Here is a 6,796-nt window from a genome sequence, read left to right as displayed (position 1 = left end):
ATATTTCAGTTTGGACCAAAGTGGAGGACCAACAGACCAACACTGCCATTGAGCCACGCTGCTAGGCATGCCATGGCAAAAAACATAAACAGCACAGTTACTGTGTCATCAGCTTATCTGCAGTGTTGTTTGGGAACAGTTGCTTACACCCAGTCCTAGCAGGAATTCGTAATGTTGCAATCACAAGAATTGCTGTGATGCAAATTCAACCAGTCCTTGAATTATTTGCTCCAATCTGCCCAAGAATACTTGCAGATTTTCCAATTGTCACTATGAGCTGCACTCCAGACTACATTCCAAAACCATTGCTGCAGTACTTTAACTTTTTCTACTGTCTTGGACTTGTTGGTATTTCCACTCGGTCAGTGGTCTCACCAAATATTCTAGTTCTAACATGTTGTTTTTCTGCAGTAACTTACTCCCTAAATGGTTATTGGTTTAAATAAAAATCCAGCTAGATTGGTAATTGACATTGTGTCAAGCTTCCCCATTGTGTCTTATTTCAAAACAAGAATCCATTGGCCGCAAAATGCACTGACCCAAAACAATATCTTTGACTGCCTGATACCCCCATAGTGTTTAGGTGATGTCTCTAGTAAGGGAAACTACTTAACAACAAAAAAGTGTTTGTGAACTCTGTATAGCCTGAAACACACACTAGTTGTTGATGTTTTTAACTCAACTGTCTTAAAAACAGCCTTTTATGCACAGCTGACATGACTAACATCTGGCATCCTGATGGAAATCTAGATGTTTCCATTTGTTCTAACATCTGGCTTTGCTAGAATGAATAAAGCAGAGCTGTGTGTAAACCACAGCAGTGTGTTTGTTCTGTTGTTTTCTTGCTCGCATGTGAAAGGCATGCAATTGAAGGCCTTTTTTTCTATTCCAGCAGCCCACCCCTTCAGCTGGCTTTACAGCCCCATGCTTCCTCTGCCACACACTCACAAACATGACAAAATGAATCTTACTGGACCACAGGTTTCATTCATATTTATGTACATAAGATTTAATTTGTATAAAATAAACAAAACTATTTCAAAGAGTTAGTATAAAATGGATGAACATGTCTTTTATAACAGTGTCAACAAAGTAAAACAGTGCACATGATAATGTACATTGTGCCATACACACATCTGTTCCAAAACTGAGAGAAAGAAACATTTTCAAATTGAGAGACAGGAGAAGTCAGAGGAGCAGTGCAGCATTGTTAGTGAAGTGAGGTTTCTTCTTCAGCTGAACTAGGCTGTAGTGATACATGGATCTGATGTAATCCAAATCTGCATGTGCGTATAAACCACCCATCGGCCACCAAAACAAATGATTCTCTCCACCTCTACCAATCCCTGTAGCCTATATTGCCTTTTAAAAGATGTCCAGCAACGTGACAGGTGATTTCTTATATTAATGTGCCAGTGTTTTCTTTAACAATTCACTTAAATGATTGGAGAGGCTGCTTTCAGTCATTTGGAATGTTTTAATGCATGCAGCAATGTCACTGCAACATTTAATCGTCAAAACTAAACTGTAGTACTAAACTTAACAGGACAGACAGGAAACAGATTTTGGGGCGTCGGCAGATTTAAATTATCAATGAAGACTCTGCTGTGTGTCATGCATAACTGCACACAGCGTCTCTCTTCACCCAGCCGCAAACCCATCCACTATTAACAGATATAACTGTGATCTACTAACACGTTCTACTCCCAACTCATCAAATACGGCAGCTTTGTCAGTGGCCCAATACTTCAAACTATGAGGCTGTAGGTACCCCTATGTGTTATCCACATACAGTGCTCTGCAGTCAAGTTAGAAGCAATTAAGTTACTTTATATATGTTATGCACTTATTAGAACCCAAACTACAAATTTATCCTAAACCAAGTAGTTTTCAAGCCTAACCAAACTGTGTCCATTTAAACTCATAAAATGTGACATTTTTCTCAACAAGCATTATTTTCAAAGTGTAACTGGACATTGCATATTAAGTTATGTTACACACATAATATAAGTAAGATCCATGCATCACTACTAGTGCCAGTGCAGTGCCACTGGTGATCCATTGGTGCAACTCTGGTCAAGATTAAGTACAAACAGACGACACAAAATAACTGATTGTATAAGTATTCCTCTCATTCAAGTCGATATTTAGAGGAGGCACCACTGGTAGCAGTTAGTCTTAAGTCTAAGGCCGTATCAGCTTTGTACAAGAGGACATCCTGATTTATCCATTCATCTTTACAAATTCATAGATTGGATGGAGGTCTTGGCTCTAAATCATTTAATCCATGACATTAACTTTATGTCTACTAGCTTTTCCAGGTGTTTTTAACCGTATCACACTGTCTTCATCAGTGGATAGAGCTGATACGGCTGAACTACTGAGCTTGCATGTCAGCAGATCCTGAGCGCTCTGTCCGCTGTTGAAGACCATGTGATTTGGTTGAAAGCACTGGAAAGGCTAGTCCTTGAGTTGGGATTGTTCTTTTCCAAATGGATGGTGCTGTTTATAAAGGTACTCCTCTGCAATGTATCACACATTTTAACCAAATTTTGAGTAAATCTGCAAAAGAAAATGCAAATGAATGCCTATTTCCATCCACTACCGTTATGGCATCAGTAGGAAAGTTGCTTCATTGAGATAAGCAGTAGGCGAAGCCAATTCTACGGTCGGAGAACCAGAAGAAGAGGGCGCAACAAAATGACATACATAAAACAGGGCACAAAAATACATTGATGGGAAATATATTTTCTCTAAAGCGGCAGGTCTTGTACAGTAACTGCATTCATTTGAGCCTCCACCCTAACAAGGCTTGCTGCATAGTGCTACCACCTACGAGCTGGCACTGTGTGGGTGGTATTTGGATTACACAGTGTTCAGTCTGTGATGGTGTCCAGACTGCCTTCTGGCCCAGGTCATGTGAGTTTTTTTAGCAGTCATAGAGTTAGCTAACCATACATTGGACCTTCCAAATACAGGTGTATTTAACTTTTTAATGTGTGTTTTATGGTTTAGTGTAATAAAGGAGGGGGATCCCTATGCAATCAGTTACTTTGTCTATATGATAAAATCTTCCGGATGCTACTGTGCAGCCACAAATATACCAACCACTTCCCTCCTGTACTACCCAGCCACCATTATCAGGTTTCATTTTCACATTTCATGGCAACAAAAGTGTCTTGTGACAGTTCTACCACCGGAAAGAACAATATCTTTGTCTCTGCATGTATCAGAATGTATTTGTTCTATCTTTCCCCTGTCTCATTTAATGCATTTGTGTCACATTTCAATCGTTACGTCAATGTTTCAGAGTTATTATTTCTTACATCCCACTCATAAAGACAATTTGAAAGCAGATGCTCCTCAGCTGGTCAGGTAGCACAGTGGATAAGTGATAGATACAAGTAGATAGACAAATTCAATTTGAACAACAGGTAATTAGTCACCTGATGAAAAGTGACCACCATCACCATCACCTAGAGGACTACTGGTCCAATGGTTGATTAGTTCAGGTCGGGGGGTATGAATGATGTGGGGCTTGATCGAGCAGCTTCAGTGAGAGTCTGTAAAACAACAGAAAAAGCATAAGCATTCATATCAGAACTTTGGACATCTTGCTCTTCTTGTCATATCAAAATGTTGTCAGTATCTTAAAGCTACAGTAGGTACATTTAATTAAATATTTTTTTGTCATATTTACTTAAACATTCACTATATCCTGACAGTAGCACAATAGAAAGATAATATTTGATAAAATCATGTTTAGCTGGCTCCTCCTAGTGATCCTAATGGCATTTGCAAAAATGTACCGGGCCCTAATGAAAACAACCAATCAGAGGTGAGAAAGATATAAAGACACTTTAGGTTGGAGACTTGAAGATAGTTGATTGTTGTGTCTCATTGGCATCCCGAAGTGTCTGTATTTGACAACCTAGGATTTAGACTCAGCAATCAAACTGAGATTACAGACCTGTTTCTTAGAGGTCTGTAATTTTTATTTTATAGCCTTTCCTAAAGAACAAAAATGTAAACAATGGATTGAACAGTGTGCTTGCCTGCTGTAATGTAAAATTTGACTAGCTATAACCTACAAAGACTGGACAAACAACACAGAAAGATTGTTTGCACAGACTTGTACAGATTTATTTGTCTTTCACAGACAGGAAGGAGCATAAACCTTACGACTGAGTAGATACTTTAGATAACACTCTGGAGTTGTGGCGGCAGATGAGCCAATATCCAACTGACGCGTTTTCTTGTGCCAAAAAAAACATGGACGGCAACCAGCAGCTGGCACTGTTTATGTGCACTGACATTTGTGCTAAAAAAGGAGGGAAAGGGGGATAGTATGACGTCACTGAGCTGAGAGGTCGGACTGGCACTGCGCTCCCGCTCCCATCGACCGTAATTTAAATTTTACCTACCACAAACTGGCATTTTTATATCTTGCTGACCGCTCTAAGGTTCCTAACGATGTCAAGCAAGGAAAGTGGCTCAGTTCCGCTCGAAAATCCAAGTAAATCTCAAAGAACAACGAGGGGCCGACCGAACGTCGAGGCGCAAGATGGCGGCTCGGGTGCAGGTGGCTACTCCTCACAGCTAGCTCAGGAAGTTACTGAGAGCATCGGCAAGTTATTAGAGAAGCTGGCCAAATTTACGGATGCACTGGAGGTTATGACAACCTGGGTGGAAGGCAACAGTAAAAGACTGGACGAAGCTGAGGGACGAGTGTCCACACTGGAGGACATGCTAGCTACCACTGAAAACAAGCTCCGGGAAGTTGAGAAGAAGTTACAAATTCTCACTGAAAAAGCAGACGACATGGAGAACAGGGCGAGGCGGGACAATATCAGGGTCGTTGGCTTAAAGGAAGGAGCTAAAGGTGAGCAACCTGTTGCTTTCTTTGAATGCTGGCTACCGAAAATACTGAACTTGGATACTAAATGGGGCATAATTAAGATCGACCGGGCGCACAGAGGGCTCGGACCCGCCCGCGGCGACTGCCCTAGACCCGTCATCATCAAGCTGCACAACTCCGGGGAGGAACAGCGGATCACGACTGCACTGAGGGATAGACGACAGCTGACATATGAAGGACAGAAGATGCACATTCAGCGGGATTTCTCAGATGCAGTGAAGGAGAAGCGGCGCAGCTTCAACAAGGTGTGTGAACGTCTGATCAGACTGAACATCCGCTTCTTCATGCGGTTCCCCACCGTCCTAACCTTTATGTACAACGGAGAGAAACATGCTTTCCAGTCCCCCCGAGCTGCGAGGCTCGGGGGTAAATTACAGTATATTTTGGGTAAATATACAGTATATTTTGGGTAAATATACAGTATATTTTGTGTAAATATACAGTATATTTTGTGACGAGATGTCAATCGGTAATTTTAGTTTGAACTACTCTACTATATTAAAGTGTAAATTAAGCTGTGCACATTAAGCTTGGAAAAAAATGTTTAGCTAATATAGCCATACTGGACTTATATGATAAGTCAGGGCTGTAATAGCTGTGATGTTAACTCAAAAGGTTAAAAGTTGAATTAAGCTTAGTCTGATAAAAAAAAAAAGGGATGTCTGTAATTTGGAGCTTTTATTATTATTTTTGGGCTCTAAAGGGATGTGAATCTATCTGGGTCGTGGGGGCGGTTTCTTGAAGAGATTCAGGCTGTTGCTCTTCTTCGGTGTTACCTGCGCTTTCAGCGTCATACAACCACTTGTAACTGTTACACAAACCTGGTTACTATGGCTGTGTTTTTTGTTTTTTCTTAGGCCTGTTGAGGCTTATTTCTGTGTTCAATGCCTATCGTTCAGAGGCAGATTTTTTGTTCTCAGTGCTCTGAAATGTAAGACTACCTCCTTACCACTATTATACCCTGCCGAATATATATGTGTTTTTATATTGCTCACGACCCCTGTGTATTATTGGCGTATCTTATTTTCATATAACAACCATGAGTGACATTAAGATTATTTCTTTAAATGGCAAAGGGGTCGGCCATGTTGTAAAAAGGCAGAAGATTATTTCTTTATTAAAGAGAGAAAATGCAGAAATCGCCCTTCTACAAGAAACACATTTGACAGATTCGGAACACATTAAATTAAGGAGAAGCTGGATAGACCAGGTGTTCTATTCATCCTTCAATTCACATAGTAGAGGAGTAGCCATTCTCATTCATAAGAAATTACCGTTTACTCTGGACGAGATTATTAAGGATGAGCCTGCTTGCAGTGGCATCCTCATGTTTAACCCCCTTCACAGTATTCGGGGGAGACTTTAACTGTGTTCAAGATGCTAGTGTTGACCAATCTCCATCAAAACCTGCTTTTATGTCAAAAAAGACCGCAAGGCTGAAGGAGCTGTGTGCGGATCTGGGTCTCTTCGACGTTTGGAGAATTATAAACCCAACGGCAAAAGACTACACTTTTTACTCCCACCCTCATCAATCTCTATCAAGAATCGACTATTTTCTAGTGTCTAGAGAGGTAGTGGATAGAGTCAAGGCATGCTCAATTGGAATATGTACATTGTCTGATCATAACCCGGTATCTATGACTATACCCCCCCCCGCCATCTCGATCCAAATCTATGTCAAAGATCTAAAAAAAAATTAACAATACTATGAGACAGTTCTACTACAAGTTATATTCCGCTGAAGGCAACACATCGGATGAACTAAGACAATCCTTCTTGGATCATATCAGTTTCCCCTCTCTTACAGAAGAACAGCAGGAGCTCCTGAATAGACCGGTTACCAGGGAAGAGGTCCTGGATGCTATTCGCACACTTCAA

Source organism: Morone saxatilis, unplaced genomic scaffold, assembly GCF_004916995.1.
Source record: "Morone saxatilis isolate NCDOM2014 unplaced genomic scaffold, NCSU_SB_2.0 Contig17, whole genome shotgun sequence".
Classification (NCBI taxonomy): Eukaryota; Metazoa; Chordata; class Actinopteri; family Moronidae; genus Morone; species Morone saxatilis.
The sequence above is the reverse complement of the archived record's forward strand: the minus strand, read 5'-3'. Positions refer to the sequence as shown.